Here is a 17,858-nt window from a genome sequence, read left to right as displayed (position 1 = left end):
TCAAGTGTTGATGTAAAACGAGAATGGACTCAATCTGTATCTTTTTTATCTGGCAGCATGAATTTTTGTTCTAGCAATAAGCCAATTTGATATTTGATTTTAAGTGTGTCAAAAGACATTTACAATTAACCAGATACAAAAGGTTGACAATTTGTCATTTTTACTCAAAATTTCATTTTTATGAAATTGACTTTAAAACATGTTAACAGTAATGATTTTTATAATAAGAGACATTGATAGGAATATACTAGCCATGCTGATAGGAGAGATGCATCAATCAGTCCGTCATTATAAACAATAAAAACTTGTTCAGTGATAACAAATGACAAGTTATTCAGTCCAAGTTTAGCTAGTCTGACACCTTTAGTGTCAAATTATCTACTTGGTAGAAGCCAAAGGTTGTTAGGAGATTAGTGTCAAAAGAAAGGGGTATTTCAGATAAGGGAGCATCATTGTCCAATTGATGATGGGGTCAGAGAGGTTCCACTGTACCAGTAGACAGTACCTGATCTGACACAGTGCTGAATGGCTGCAGAGTTTGATGATCTAAGGTATTAAAAAACCAGTATCTAGATTAATGCTGAAATAATTTAATGAAACTATTAAGTCAGTGAAACACTTTCACACTCTGACATCATTTTATAATACATGTACTTGATACTTTCACGTTCACAAACTACATATAAACATACCTACCGGTATATGATGACACATTGACTCTGCTACAATTTTTTTTTAAAATTATGTCTGTGAAAAGAAACACACTTCCATTTACCACCAGCAGAGTTAATTTCATTTGATTATTTTAATGTCATCCTAACATGAGAGAATATTTCGTATGGGTTAAGCTTTCTTATCTTCTACTATAATTACCTGGTACTCTATCTCAGAGGGATTTTAATTATATAACTGTAAATAATTAAGACCTTTTATAACCATGTCTGTCAAGTTTAAGGTCCTTTAAATATGTTTTCTTATTACAACCCCCTTCAAAGGATCATTTCTTTAAAAATCTATGGTTGTCCAAAGGATATACAAATTGCCTCCCTTGGAAGTTTAAGAACTGTACTTTGGATAAGAGTAGCAAGATTTCTTTTAATGACCAATTATTTTTTAGAAATTTTGCAGTGATTAAAATACAACTTTTTATACTAAAGACGAATCCTTTTTTTCTGATACATTAGTTGTTAACTGAAACTGTAATGGCTGATGTCACAAAGTGATTGCAATACAAGATGCTAAATGATAACGTTTTCTGTTGAAGACTTTTCGCATCAGTTTCTCCCCATATACATGTATCTCATCAGCGCTGTGTCTCCTGGGGTAACATAGGATGACAGAATGTCCTTCCTAATGTACTTATCAAAGACAATAATGAATCATAAATTTACATCCACTAATTGGTATTTTCTCCTCTATGACAGCCTAGATTGAAATCTTGTAACCTACATTAAGTGCAGAGAGTGCACAGCCTGACGTCACACTAAAGATAAGAATTGATTTGCCTCAGACTGGAATGATGACATGTCATTGGATGAAACTCTCCATGTGATTGCCGTCTTAATCTTTTTACACAGAAAATGACAAAATTTAGATGGCAACATGGCAGACACAACATTATTTACCTTAAGTTGCCTTTCTTTCTTATATGAATACTATTTTACAAAAATGTTTTAATCTTCAACAAAACCTAAAATAAGTCTATTCTCTCTCTTCATGTATAAAGCTATGTACGTAAAAAGAAAGATAACTTCTATTCCAGGCAAAAGCAAACAACCATTTAATTTAGCCTCTAGAATTTATCTATTTCAAGGTTTTAATCATATGTTACACTTTTTATTAATACAAAATTATTATTTCTGTTATTAACCAACATAATTAAAACTTATTAAATGTATTGTTTTTTTAATAAAGGGGTATACAATACAGCTATATATATAAATCATTTGAAACCAATTAATGACCAGTCTTATTAGTGAATTCCCATAAAACTATTGATGGAACAACTTTATTGCTGAATTTTGTTGTTCCCATTAGTAATTGGGTATATCAATTTATATATATATATACATCTACCACATATTTTTTTTAACAAAACCGATTGTTATTCATAGCTTTATAGAAACTGACACTGCAGGCTGAAATCTACATAATCCAGTGTTATCCAGTCCTGCCATGGTGCAAATTCCGCCAAGCAAACAGCTTTACTAGCCTTAAATATGTCGATTGGTCAAAACTTACAGGAACCTAAGAAAAATCACGGACTGTTCAAAATAATTATTGTTGCTACCTTCATATATCACATGAATCACCACATAAATTATAATTATTACTATTTTATTTTAAAATATATATTCATTTGGTACCTTCATATTCTCATGAAGAAAATATCCTATTACAGTCAAAAATCATTATCTTGAACTAGATGGGACGTACTGCAGGGTTATAAACTTCAAGATATCTGAGCATTCAAGATTCAAGGGTAATTAAAATACAAGTACAAGTGGTTGGGACTTACAAATCACTTTGACATATCCATTGTTTCGCGATATTGGTATTTGATACACCAAAGTTCAACTGTATTAATGCTTACACACTCATCTCTTAAGGTGGAATAACACATCGCCACAAAATGGCTGAACTCTGACCGAAACGACATTTTGTTTTATTTTATCGACGGTAACATATAAATTATTCCATAGTCAAGTGGATAACATGTCAGACTTTTGATCCATACATCCCAAGTTCGAATCCTGCAGCAGCTTTTGTTGTTGCTTACTGCAGAATTGGATTTTTTATTTTTATTCATTTTTATCCCCAATATGCAAATTTTTGCTTATTTGACATATGTATAGTTTATTTATCATTATATCTTTCATGATCAAATAACTTACTGTTAATTTCAGTGACTTTTCCCAGGTGTGTTATTCCACCTTAACAACTGCATGTTTTCAAAACAGTTTCTTTGTTTTCATACCTCATTTAATTAAGACATATTCATAGAAAATGGCTAGTTTACGTAAATGGGTCACCTTCAAAAAGTATTAGCAAAATAAACTTCATATTTCAATGCTGCAGATGTAAATTATATTGACCAAAAAAATGTCTCAGGTATCTCACTCATGGTTGAATTTTTAGTTTGTTCGGTATGATTATGTCCTTCATGATCAGGTATCAAATTTTACTCCACAATAATCTCACCATAATTGTACAAAGTATCAAATTTTACTATAAAATTAATACTATATTCTCACCAAAATTTCACACCTTTAGATGCAGGTAGTAAAGTCAAACTTCTGGCAAGCTTCCTAAAGACTTCATTTTAAACAATACAAAATTCTTAATTTATTTTGCCTCAGCAATAATTTGACATCAACCATTAGGGAATTACAAATGGGATAATTACTTAATCAGTTTCATCTTTCATGACTAGCATTTGTATTTATTAAAGCTCAAAGCATTCGCAATGAAAGAAACATTACTGGCTCAGAACCAGTTATTGCCTAAACCAAGGAACGGTTAATTAGGACACAATTATCCAGAATTTGGAAAATCTGCAAAAAATGCAAATTTGCGTAATAACATCCAATGATATCAAGTGATTGATATAAAAAAAGGATAATTTCTACCTGTTAATATTCAGTTTAATAAACTTTCTGCCTGATGAATTAATGAATAAAGTAAATTTTCAAATACAATGATTCCACTGTACCCCATAGAAAACTCTGAGTTTGTTTTGACATACCGGTAAAACAAATGGCCATACAAAGACTAAAAGAAGATTAATGAAATTCTTTACAGAATGGAAAGCAGCAAAAACATGTTAAATTCCTACCAATATTTATAGTCCAGAACTATATATTATGATTTGTCATAATTAACCCAGCAAAAGAGGACATTCTTTCTTTAAATATACGGGTAATCTTAAATACCAAAAATATTTTAGAAATATTTAAACAATAAAATGCTTTCTTTGGTGATACATTGATGAAGGTAGCGACATTGCAGAAAAAATAGATAACTCGCCTTAATAGTTTATGTAATTTTTTTCTGCAATGATCCCTAGCTTCATAATCCACATGAATCATCAATGAAAGCATTTTTTCATTTATATTAACATCTTTCTTTTAACTAATTAATAAATTGATTGTGAATTAAAAGTTAGTGAAATTCACTAATTTACTGTTAATGTATAAGTACATTAGCTAAAAGAAACAGCCAAATCGTCTCCTGTGAGATTTTGTTTCTGACATCATCATAATTATTTCATGCAGTCTGTTATTTTTTAGGCTTTGACAAATGGATAAACATGTGCAGGGCCTGTCAATTTCATGAAGTCCTGTCAATTTCTTGTCAGTTTCAGTCGCTGTAGATTTCGACCAATGATAACATGCCATGTAGATTTCAGTCTGGCTGTTTCTATAGAGCTATGAATTAATTAACTGTAAGTTTCCGTAAGAAATAGAGAAAATAATATTTGGTATTATAAATTTTTTCAGATGGTGGCTCACTACATGTATATTAAAAGTAACAGAAGTTGTCTTTCTTTGTATGATATCCAAAATATAAGTGCTTCTAAGATTTTTCTCAAAAATTCAAATTTTCATCCCTTGTTGAAAGAGACATATTTTAGACCATCAAAAATAATAGCCTCATTATTTTCTTACTGCAGGTCACAGGTATCAATCTCAGGTAAATTCATTAGTGATTGATTTGAAAAGAAAGACAACCCAAGTGAAACTGAGGAGTGCTTATTAGATGTAAACTACTAATTTACCTTGAGAAGGTTTAAACGAGAGTTTATATAAGCTCCAATGAGACTTTCTAAAATTCATTTCATTCTAATTAAATCAAGAATACAAACTGTGTACATTTCAAAAGAAAAATTAAGAAAATAGAATTACATATTTGTCACTATATTACAATTACCAAAAATATATTATCATTTAAAAACTTCAGTTACTCAGGTAATCATATTTTTTTTAGAATAAAGTTATTCATATGCTCTAGTTTTATTTTAAAATTACATACTCAAAATTATGTAAATCTGCATCTACTTCAATTAAAAAATTGGTTTGCTGCATTCATTGCATAGGTTTTTTTTCTGTATATTGTACACAGGATTTTGCCCTTCTACACTTGCAAGTGGTTTTGCCCTATCTTGAATTCACCCAAACAAAGTTTCATATAATTCAAGGCATTGGAATTTGCCAAGTCTTAAATTTGCCCATTGACAAGGAGGGCAATAGGGGAGAAAATGAAACGGGGACATATATTTCCTTGTATACAGTATTTCATTGTTACAGTGTTTATCTTCACTGATACTGTATTACTGCATATTAAAAGTATATACATGTAACTAATAGCTCATACATCATAATCACAGAAAACTTAATCCCTGATATTTTGGTATGTCAGCATTCACTATTTTTTTACATTGAATATTAACACATTTTTCTCATATACACAAATATACAGTTATTATTTTGATAAGATATGCTTCACTGCGCACATAAGTACATAAAATTAATACACAATATTTCACATGACATCACAATAACTTAATTATGAAGGGCATCTTGGAGCACCGGGCCTGTGTGCACACAGGAAAATCTACAGTACAGCTCACGAGTATCCCGACACCCACCGTGTAAAAAACACGGTGGAAAACGGTCTGTGTCGCACCGTGTACACAATGTGACACCGTGTATGTGTATTGGAAAATTCAAGAAAAAGCACCGTGTCGCACTGTGGCCTCCTGTGTAACTCCGTGGCCACTGTGTTACTCCGTGGATATCGTTACCTGAGACTTTGATAGAAATAGCGTATGTTTAGAAATAAATAAATTATGGCTAAACAAGGTTTGAAACATATAGATCCTTTTCATATTTAAAAAAAAAAATATCAACTTATGTTGCATGGACCTAGAAAATTGTCGGGGCTGTCAACGTGAAGTTAATTTTTTGTGATCTGAAAACTCGACGTAAATGGGTGCCTTTTAATTCATTTGTTCTTAAATAAATTGAAATAAATTCACCAAATATATTTAATAATCAGTTGATATATAATCAAAATTCAAATCAATTTAATCGTGTTTTTTTTCTAAAAACACGTGATGTTGTAACTGACGATCCGATTAAAATGTCGGGAGCTTAAACGTCTTATTTTCTGTTATCTGAAAACACTTTCTGATTTATTAATTAATTTACAGTCTTAATATAAACCAATTAAAAAGGAAAAATGAAAACATTCCAGATCATGTTTTTTTAAAAACACGTTGATGTGCTGTAGTAAATAACAACCCCATATTACCGGTGACTCGAATAATTTGGACTTCAGCTATTTATGTAGCAATAAATAAACAAAAAATCACTTTTATATTATAGTTTATAGTTAAATACCTGTACAATCTCTTGTTAAATTATATTCAAGCATTGTACAGGTACTAAAAATATACCCACATTTCATAAAATAACTTTCAACTTTATTTCCGTATAGCTGGTAATGGCCTCGTGATTTCACATGAAAAATCACTCGTGCGATACACCTGTACGGAAGCTGATCAGATACTCAACATTGTCTTTCATCTTATGTTCTATACACAACAGGTGTTATTGTCTGTCTTGTTAGGTGTCATTGTAATTTACAACTAACTGTGAGTATATTTGGACGTCTGAACAGGTGTACTCGAGATGCCGTTATTCACACCTTTCCACGGACACCTGTTTGGTAACTCATCACAACCCTTTGTGTGTATGGTCTGAATACATCTTACTTTTACTTTGTTAGTTCCATGATTTTTTCTCATCTCTAACAAAAAAAAAAAATTGTCTGTAGATATGTACACAAACAACTACACGTAAGACTATCGGCGCATGGATCCAGAGAACAATTCAGCAACTCTATAAATGCGGGAATTTCACAAAGTATTAACTTGCGATAAGAAATTATTTACCTGGTACACATACATGTATGTACGAAAAAACTTGATTGATTAAAAAAAGATGAATGAGATAATACCGGTAACTTTTCGCAAGCATTTTAAACAAACACAACTTTATTTACTTTATAACCAATCTAATATGTGTGATGTGAAATAGCGTCAAAATTTTAACGAAAAATCTTATTACATCGTGTACTTTACAAACTTTTAGTCATGGTGTTAAAATCGTTATTAAAATTATGGATCTAAAATAAATGAATTAAATTTATACAAATAGAACTCTTATAATTCAAAAATGATTGCACAAAAGTACATACTGAGAGAGAGAGAGAGAGATTCTACAACGCAATATTCCAACCCTCATACATGCAGTATAAGAAGGAAGAAACTAAACATTTCAAACACTAAATACTTCATTGCTAAACATTTTTCTATTTTGCGGATTTAAAAAAACAATAGAACGACATTTTTTCCTTACCATGGAAGGAGCACATGGTCTATCTCGCGGGCTTATTTGATTGACAGGGATAGCACGTGGACTCTGCCTGCATAGATTCTATCGCAATTTTAGGGAAAAAGGTTCAATATAATGGAAACTATAAATCTAACTTATTAAACTGAATTACAAGTAAAATGTACTTAAAATTAAACTCATACCGGTATTCTCTCTCTCTCTCTCTCTCTCTCTCTTATATGATGATCATTAAACAATCAAACAGTAATTATTGCAATACTGAGTAGTTTCTTGGAACACAAATAATTTCTAATCCCAAGTTGCTTATATAAGATGAAATAAAAAAATTATCAAGTACCGATCCATGGACTCTAAGCGCTATGAATATGTACTGTGCGGTACTACATGGACAAGTACATCACACATAAGTATAAAAGAAAGAAAATTTGAAAATATATTAGATATAAAGCTGTATAATTATATTACTTAGAGAAAGTACATTTGTTTTCGACAACCCGTTAGATTTGTTATCATTGAATAGAGTATAAGTGAGAGAAGATCACAGTTATGATTCTATGCACTATTGAAACTACCAAACTACAGTAACTACGATTACTACTACGTTTAAAAACGGACTGAAACAAAAACTTATTGAACCATGTATTTGAATTTTAAAAAGGAAAAGAAAGTGTTAGTGTTTTAATTGATCAAACCTTTATGTGGGCGATATCGATTTTTTTTGTTCTTAATATCAACAAAAATCAACCGTAACAATCGCATACGTCTGAAAATTGCGTGCCTAAAAATTTTATTTATTTATTTCTATTTTTTTTTGTCTTTTTCTTTAATTCTCTTACTTGCATCGACAAATATTTTATTCTTTATAAGTTTTATTCCTAAATCCTCCTTTTTTCACAGGTAAATACCGCGTGTTACTCCGTGTTACTGTCCGTGTTGCATCGCATTGCACCGTGTCGCATCGTGTTTTTTCTCGTTTCGTGGCCGTAACAGAGAACAATAGATCAAAGGTACCGACACTTCCACGCTCAGCGTGGACTTTCAAACACGCTGGTCGGTGTTTTTGTCGGGATACTCGTGAGCTGTACTGTACGATGGAGACCAAAAGGTTCTTAAATGCTGCTATTTTTATAGGGCAAAAAAAGGTTTACAATTAGAATTACAGAGGTTTAAAGATGAAAGAACCAATTTTTTTGGCCCCCCCCCCCCCCCAATACAGCACGGATTTGACCTATGGATTTTGCTTTTTCTCTTATCTAAAGTCGAAACTGCATGGACAGAGATTTTTGGACCTAAATGATCTATGATATGCCACAAAAGACATTCTACAAAAACTTGACAAGAAAGTTGGTATGAACGTGCATTTTATAAATCAGTTAAATGACTTGAAAAGTGTGTGGAACTGAAAGGTGTTTACTTTTAAGAGTAACATGTTTGACTTTCAGTTGTTTGACATCACCTGTGGAAATATGAAATGGTGAATCTAAATCATGCAAAGTAAAAATCGCTGTATCTTTTGAAAAGAAATTCAAATTCATATATTTACATCTAACAAGTATTATTCCCTCTTTTCCTTATGGAAACTATTAGTTAATTCATAGCTCTATAGAAACAGCCAGACTGAAATCTACACGTCCTGTTTATCGATTGGTCAAAATCTACAGCGGCTGAAACTGACAAGAAAGTGACAGGACTGAAATTGACACACCGGCCTGTTTATCGTTTGGTCGAGACCTACAACTATCTAATAAAAATCACGGACTGCATGAAATAATCATGATGATGTCAGACTAAGTCTCACAGAGGACGATTTGGCTGTTTCTTCTGCTAACGTACTTATGTACATTAACAGTAATTTAGTTAATTTTACTCACTCTTTGCACTCAATGTAATAATTTGTTAAAAGAAAGATGTTCGTATAGACAATACAATGCTTTCTTTAATGATTCATGCAGGTTATGAAGGTAGCGATCATTGCAGAAATAATTACATAACCCGCGTTAAACCCGCTAACGCGGGTTATGTATTTTTTCTGCAATGTCACTACCTTCATATCCCAAATGAATCACCAAAGAAAGCATTGTATTGTTGAAATAATTTTTTGCATAATTACCGGTATTTTCATTTGGTAGTCATTTAATAAAACATATGCCATCTTACAAAGTACAAAGTAATTTTACCGTAAATCACTATGTTTGCGAACTTTTCTAACAACCTTCGTATATGGTTTTTTTTATTATTCATTTGCATATGCATGGCTCTATACTCATTGTCTTAATTGCACCATTTATAAGGAAGCTTTCTATAAACCAGACTGATTATAACCTATTATACATGACTGTGCAAAACATACACTGTTAATTGAATTGGAGATGAGAATGGCATTTGGAAGACTGATCAGAAGATCCAAAACATTTGCAATACTAGTCCAAAAATATGTTTAGTCTAAGATGATGATATCTACAGATATTTATTATGCAGCCTCCTTATTAACTTTAATTTATTCTTTAACCATTACTTTAACAAAGAGAATCTAAATATTTGAATAAAGGAATTAAGCTTAACTTGTCAAATACAATATATATATGCCAATGATTTAACAATCTTTCAATTTCATTTAAAATAGACAGTAGTTGTTTAAAAGTATAATATAAATTACATCATCATCCATTTCTATAGAATTAAGAATTTGACATTTTTGATAAAAGTGCCACCCATTCGATGAAATTATTCCTTCTGTTGCCCCCACTCAGACTAAAACATAAAGGAAAATAAAGCCCATGTGTGTCCCAGTAGATGACGATAAATTTAGTTTAGAGAATTCCCACTTCATTTTTAGAAATGAAGATGTTCTGAATGACTGACCATGAAATTGAATTCCTGATATAGGGCAACACTTGGGCTGTAAATTGCTGCTGTGACTGCGTGGTTTGGGAAGGTTAAGCGGGGCCGTACAAACAGTATATATGTGGCGTGATCTCTGATCAAAAGACTCGTCAGTCTCTAATTGTCATAATGTCTGCATGTCAACAGCTGAGGGATAAAAGTACTCTATTACTTGAGTTGTGTTATTTAAAACGTCAAGAACCTCAACAACAGATCAACTTTTCTAATTTTAGAATTCAAGAGCAGAATTTCAAAGAAGTGATGACTTTTCCAATACATCAAAATTTGCAGGAATCCAAATCTTCAATTTTTTGACTGATGTAATAAAACACAGATTCATGCAAACACTAAATAATTGGTTTTGTTCAAGATCTGTTTTATTTTTAACCAACTAGAGATTAATATTACTACAGCTCACATAAACCAATGGTTCAAATAAATTTCCTTCGAACCAAGTAGCCTTTAATTTCACAAGTTTCAGTAAATGTGGATTTCAAGGGGTTTAAAACCGTTGTGTCCTCAAACAGGGTTTCATCATAGAAAGAGTTTTTTAAAATCTTCCTTTGAAGAATACAGACTCTGATGCTTCAACTTGTGAAAATAATGCAGTAACAAATTAATATATAGCCGACAGCCTTGACCATAGGGGTTAGAGGGGGGCCATATAGGGGAATTATGGGGGGTACAATTCAGAGAAGACTTAAGTACCTGCGTGTTTAGCTTTATAAAAGTCATGCTGTAATACATTGCTGGTGCATCACATTTGAATAATAAAAATAAAATTTTCAGAAAACAAGGGCATTAATGATATTCTGAGGAAAATTCAACCCTCTGAAAGATACATTTTCATAATATCTATCATGTGCATTATATAATTGGATTGAAAAATAAATGTAAAGATGGCTGATCTGAACAGTGCTCAGAATACTGTATACAGGGAAATATTACCCCCCCCCCCCCCCTCCATTTTATTTTCACTCTGTTGTGGGCAAATTTAAGACTATAGGCAAACTTTAACAAGACAGATTAATTTCTTTCCATATGCCTGTTTCTGGGTTAATTTCTGAGACGAAGCCATTTACAGGTGTATAAGGGTGAAATTAACACAGGGCAAACATAACCCTGTATACAGTATTGTACAACTTGTAAAATATTGAGGTGAATTTAAGGATTGGTCGTAATGCCCAAAAATGAGGGTTATTAAGTGTTGGATCAGAAGAGTATATCAAATTCATTTAACAATTCATACAAAAGAAGAAATTGGTGTTGCAAAGATGATATTCCAACTTGGTCATACACTATAAGTTTTATGTCAAAAAAATCAAAAGTACATGCGTTTTAAAATAAATAATCAAAACTCAAGTTTAAATAATCATCATTTATACCTTAATCTAACAGGGTAAAAGAGAAGTCTGGGGGATCAAATTGAAAGAGACAGAAAAAATCTGGTGTTGAAAATTACGGCTTTAATCCAGAAAACAAATAAATGCAAGGCATATATAGTTTGAAGCATTTTCAAGCTCACATCATATTGTAACCCCTTGTGTGTCAGACGCCACATATAGTCGAAATGGGGGGGGGGGGGGGGGGGGTGCTATATGCAATGTCTTTTCTGGTGCTGAATATAACTCCCCATGAGAATCAAGATCGTAGTTTAAGCACTACAGCACAGAGGCCTTAATTGAGTTAGTCTAAACCAGATTAGGTGAGCAACATGACCCATGGGCATCACCTGTTGTCTCTGCATTCCTAAAGTTTATTAATCATTTGGATGAATGTTTAACTGTACACCCATTCCTTTTTTAAAATTCTAGAAAAAGAAATTCCAAATCAGTAAATCAATCTGTGCACTGCAGGTCATAAACATCAGAATGCTTGGTATTTGCATGGTAAAATGATGAATGAATTTGATATAGGTGAAAATAAATCTTTTCCCCTATATCTCTGAATCTGCATTACAAAAGTATTGGTGGTAATAAAATGAAGACTTAACATTTCATTCTTCTTGAAATGCAACCAGTAATTTATCTTTTGATTGCATAACCACTAGACTTAAAATAGATCTACTGGTGTCTTGACCATGTTTACCTAAAACTATAGCTATCCATGAATCGATCTTTTCAACCAATGATTTCAATATACATTCCTGTGGCCTTTGGATGGTTGACTTCAACTAGGAAGGTTAGATCAGATGCATGCTGCAGGCTAGAGGACCAGGTCCCCGCCACTGATGGCCAAACTTACTTATGTCACAGCTGCAGTGATACTTTCATAATCTAGGAAATTAATTACCAGATGGAATATGAAGCCTGGTAATATTTGTTTAAGTCAAAATTGTCCAAAGGGTGTTTCACTATATACAATAAAAAGAGAGGAAATAATTATTGGGCAAAATAGTGTTAATTGGGCAGATAATGAGTCCACCCACTGTATCAGTGTAGTCATTGAACAGCCTTGGACTTCGAATCTTATATTGCTCTCTGAGAAACACAGCTGGGGTCTCCGCCATATCACCTTCTTAAAGGCTCTTTATGTGGATCCCTATTAGCTTGTCTTACCAAACATAGCTTATTCATAAACATTAAAGGCATGATGAAATAATTACCCTTTGTAAGTGAACTTTGTGATCATGGTAATTTTTAGACTACTAGTATAATATTATTCTCCTAAAGACAATAAAAGCTCTGGAAAAGATATAGAAAATATTTCAATTTCAAAGCTAATTAAAATATATGGATTTTTCTTTCATGATTAAAAGTTTACAGCTAAAAAGTCATAGATTTTAAAATGTTGGTAGATATATATTATATGATAGACCGCTTGTTGACCACCACTTACAAGTTTAACCATGGCTATACCTCAACACAGATTACTGGTATATGCTTCATATAAATTGTGAAGTGATTTATATAAAAAAAAGAGTTCACATCGGTACCTTAATCTAGTTTTTGTAACAATATGTACAAAAAAGAAACATTAATTGACAAAATTTAAACGTTACAATATTTATTGAATTCAGAATTAGTACATTCTAAATATGAATCATATTGTGATGTAATGTAGGCATTGAAAGTAATACAATGTACACTATTATTTATTAGTCTAACACTGCACAGAATTCATTTCCTATATTATTTTGTACAAAACATGCAGCGATAACATTAATAATGTCAATCAAGATAAATTGATAAAGCTTCGAAGTTTGCAACTGACAACACAATTTATACTCAAGCTGCCATTATTGGCATCTAATCCATGCACTAAACTTTGCTCTGTGTCATTTTAGAGTGCAATTAAGTACTCAAAGATGGTCACATCTTGATATAGTTGGAATGCGATGATAAAATCAATTGCAGCATCTGCGGTGAATTTGTCTCCCTTTAATGACAACTTCAGAAAGGTATCGGATAGTGTCCCCTGGCACCAACGGAAGAGATTTCTTCTCATCTCTACATACTCTCAATCAGGAAGTTCCAAAGAGTTTCAGAGCACAAAGCAACATTAACAGTTTTTTTAGAGTATTTTAAATTAAAAAAAAATACATTAAAGGCTCATTCTGTAAAGGAAAATTAAAACAAAGAATATAATCAAAGCCAGGACTTAGGACTGCAAAGCAGTGACAGGTTGAAATAAACACACTTTGAAGTTCAGTCTCATTAAATTTCCCCCTGCCATTTTCAACTTGCATTAATGTTTAAGATGCTCGATCAGTCATTCAGACAATAATATATCTAAATCAAAGTTCCAAATTAGCTTTCAGATTCTATCATATTGGTAACAAAGCAAAATTGATGGCATTATGAGAGACTAAAGAAAAGAGTCGAGCCAATGCAGCCTTTCAAATTTTAATGTGTTTTCTCATCAAGTGACAATCAGGCTAGATCCTGTCTGAGAGCTTGGATATTCTCCATATTGTTTACTTTTACCCACACCATTAGCACTTAAAAATCTATCCAACAGTCCCACAGCATTATCCAGACACAATCCATTATACACCTAGATATTTTTGATATGTGTTGTTTCAAAAATTATAAATGGTTGATTTTTCCCCTGTTGTCAATGAACCCTGTTTATAGACCTCAAATTGTCCTTATCTACCATTTATCAAATATCCATTCTTAGAAATACTCAAAAAGGATTTTTGAAGAAACGTTAATTGTTAATTTGAACATTCTACTTTTACAGAAACTAAATTAGTTTTTAATTTTTTTTTCAGCTAGGAATAAAATACCGGTATCACTTTTTATTGATACATATATACTGATAAAAAATTGCCAGAAGGCCATTAAATAAGCAACTAACCTTGGAACAGTGAAAATTACAAAAAGGGAGACGTGAAACTCCAAACCTTTTAGAAAATTTGCTGGACAAAAAATCCTCTTGAGTACATTAGAGAGATGAAGTCACACATGATACAATCTGAAATTGGAAGGCCAAACATGATATCCATCTTGTGATGCATGCAAGTTCATTGTTAGATATGTTCTTAAAATCTAGCAGTTCCTGTTCTACAGGGATGTTCTGAGATTATTTTCAAGAAGAATTAAAGGTATATGTGTTTTACAATTTATTTGTACTATCAGGCAGGAACATAAGTAAAAAGGCAACATATATATAAAAAAAATTTAAATAGGGTTAAAAATGTACCAGACAAACTGTGAGAAAATGCAATTATTCAGTGAGTCCAGGTGTTTATCAATTTAAGAATCAATAACAGAGGTAAATAAGATTAAAGGTTATAACAATTTTGAAAAAAAAAAACAACAAATTTTAAATTAAAGTATCAAAAGCAAAATCAAATTTTACATCACTGTCTTATATGTCAAAATATTATACAATTATTGCTGTTTTTTAAGGTCATTACGATGATTTAACTACCCGAGAAGGTACTAAGCTAAGTCATCTCATTGATAAAAATAAACAGCAATAATTGTTTTAATATAAGATTCAGTGACAAATTGATACAGACATCAAATTACTTATTAACATTGTTGAAAAAGGCAATGATTTAAAACAAATGTAAATCAAGAATGGAGACAACACTCAATGCCAGGAAAAAACCTGCACACTATAGACAAGTACTGGTTCATGTTCCCAATCAATGACTGCACTGAACAGTATTGCAATATATGGTTTCTTCCCAATATAAAATCAGGTGACTGTTAAGATCCATGGGCCTCTTGTTTTATTTTTCAAATGCCTGACATAGTTTTGTCTTGAAATTGATGTCATTTGTGCTACTACCGTAATTTAAGCTGTGCTGTTGTTGAAATTATAAAAAGGATTTAATATTTTCAATGAATTTTTAATGCTTTGTCTGTTATGTCATCACCCATGCAATAAATTAACCTATTGGAAAGGTTCATATATGATTGAAGGTGTTGTTTTCAAATATTTTTTTCACCTTATTGTTCAGTATCTGCATGTTGAAAGATGCATTTTAGGGTGGGTATTCTTGGTATTGTACATTAACATGAAACTTAAGGTACAATGGAGGTCTGAAATGACAAAACTGGAGGCATTGTCTGCTGCATTACAGTGGATTGGTTATACAAGTAATTCATTTTATTTCTAGATACATGGGTGTGGCATCTAAGTGATGTTCAAGATCAATGGTTTGACATGTTCTTGCCAAATATACTGTGCACTCTTTCTATTTCTAATATCTTTATGATCAGTTATATGCATCTTTTAATAATACTAAGCATTTTTGACTTTACATATTGTGAATTAATATAATGCGCAATGTATTTTGATTTTAAAATGAAAAACTCACTGAAAATTCATATCACCAGTATATTTATACCCCTCCACATCCTGACTAAAGTCATTGTTTCACACACATGCACTTGTCTGTCAGACTCACTTGATCTTGATGGCAGACATTACCCTTGAGGTTAGACAACTGATCCCAACATGACTTTTTATACATTTTATGTTATGAGGTTGAAATAAGATAATTTCCTCAAAGAGTATACTGATAATAAAAAAATCCACTTATGAAACTTTACCACCTTTTGTTAATAGATTATTTCCATGAACATTCTTATTATATAGCAAATTACCAACAAAATAGCTCCTGAGTAAAAAAAAAAGAAAAAAGGAAAATAGATTTTTCCCCTCTCCCCCTCATAGTCTTGGATTTTTTATTTATTTTGGACTAAGGTGTTTGTAGAACCTGGTGAATGGCACAATGCACGAGATAATATTGGTTTACATAAAGTCTTTATACTAGCATACATGATGTAATGAAACGATGATATTTTGTTCAGGCACGTAGCAAAGTGGGTTGAGGGCAGACTCATCCAATCTTGCCTTGAAAAAAAACCCTCAAAAATACTTTTTAAATAATTGAAAATCCTAATACGTAGGGGTAAGGGGCTAAGTGTACCTTTAACTTCAATTTCACAGTTTATTTCCTCCCGCTTTCATTTAAATTTTTACATGGTCCCAAAAACTGTATGTTAATTTACTTTTTTATAAGTAAATTCAAGAAAAATGTTTGCAGCAAGAAAACGTGTGCTGGAGGGGGGCAGTCCCGTCCCCCTGTCCCTGCCCCACTCCAACTTCCCCCCCCCCCCCCTTTTCGATGCTAAGTGCCTGTTGTTATCCTGTAACATTGATTTTTATTGTTCTCTCAATTATTTATTTAAGTTTTTGGTGTAAAATCTAATGTGCATAACATTTTTATCACTTCTGATGAACTTTTCATATAAAAATCGTATTTTTAAATATTGCACATATATCAGTTCGAAGTTCCTCCAAAGAGCTTTCGAATTTCCTCCAAATCGTTTACCGATCCCGATGGAAAGTTGGTTGACGCATGCGCACATCCTGGTTATAGTGCCTGGTTATAGTATATAAAAAGTAGCCTATTCTATACCTCCTTGGCCGGGTGATAACTTTTACATATTTAATTTCAATTTGATTTAAACTATCTTCAACCTAATTCTAAAGCTCTTTATAGAACTTCAATTTTGGGGGCAAAAATGCATAATACCACATGTAGTCCTTTGAAATTTCCTTCACTGCTATATATGCAGAGCTTTTCTTTTTAAAAATAACATGGTGGAGTCTAAAATGGCTTTGATGATCAGGACCTAGTAAATAAAGCAACTACTTTGGATTTTATAGGGCAATTTGATGTTTGTGCACTAAATGACATACCATTATATATACTGAAAACTGAGATACCAAAAAAAAAATCAAGTGACCATATTTTGGGGGTTCAAGCACTGACAAATGATGTATAATACACGGTAAACAATAATGAAGTACTACGGGGAACCTCTACTCAAATGCACCATGATTCTGTTTGATTAAAGTAAACTGGGTCGGCTGAACGACCTATTATTCTCTACTGTCACACTATTGCCGTGTACTGATCCTGCATCAAAGGAATTCAGTAATGACACACAAAAACTCTAGTAAAGTACTTAATGAGGGAAAATTCGAGAAACATATATGCCACTTATGATTCTAACAACAAACGGGATCAAACTCTCATATGTCACAAATGTGTCAGTAAGAACAAGATGATATTGTCCCCAGAAAGTA

At 32.1% G+C, this 17,858-nt stretch overlaps 1 protein-coding gene across 3 annotated transcripts in view; it reads right to left on the bottom strand.

Moving 5' to 3' along the window:
* Positions 1-17,858, bottom strand: part of LOC128186530 (alpha-2-macroglobulin-P-like) — a 147,427-nt gene that overhangs the window by 59,605 nt on the left and 69,964 nt on the right. The window lies entirely within an intron of this gene.

This window comes from Crassostrea angulata, chromosome 6, assembly GCF_025612915.1.
Source record: "Crassostrea angulata isolate pt1a10 chromosome 6, ASM2561291v2, whole genome shotgun sequence".
Lineage (NCBI taxonomy): Eukaryota > Metazoa > Mollusca > Bivalvia > Ostreida > Ostreidae > Magallana > Magallana angulata.
Note: the sequence above shows the minus strand (reverse complement) of the source record. Positions and strands in the feature narration are given on the sequence as shown.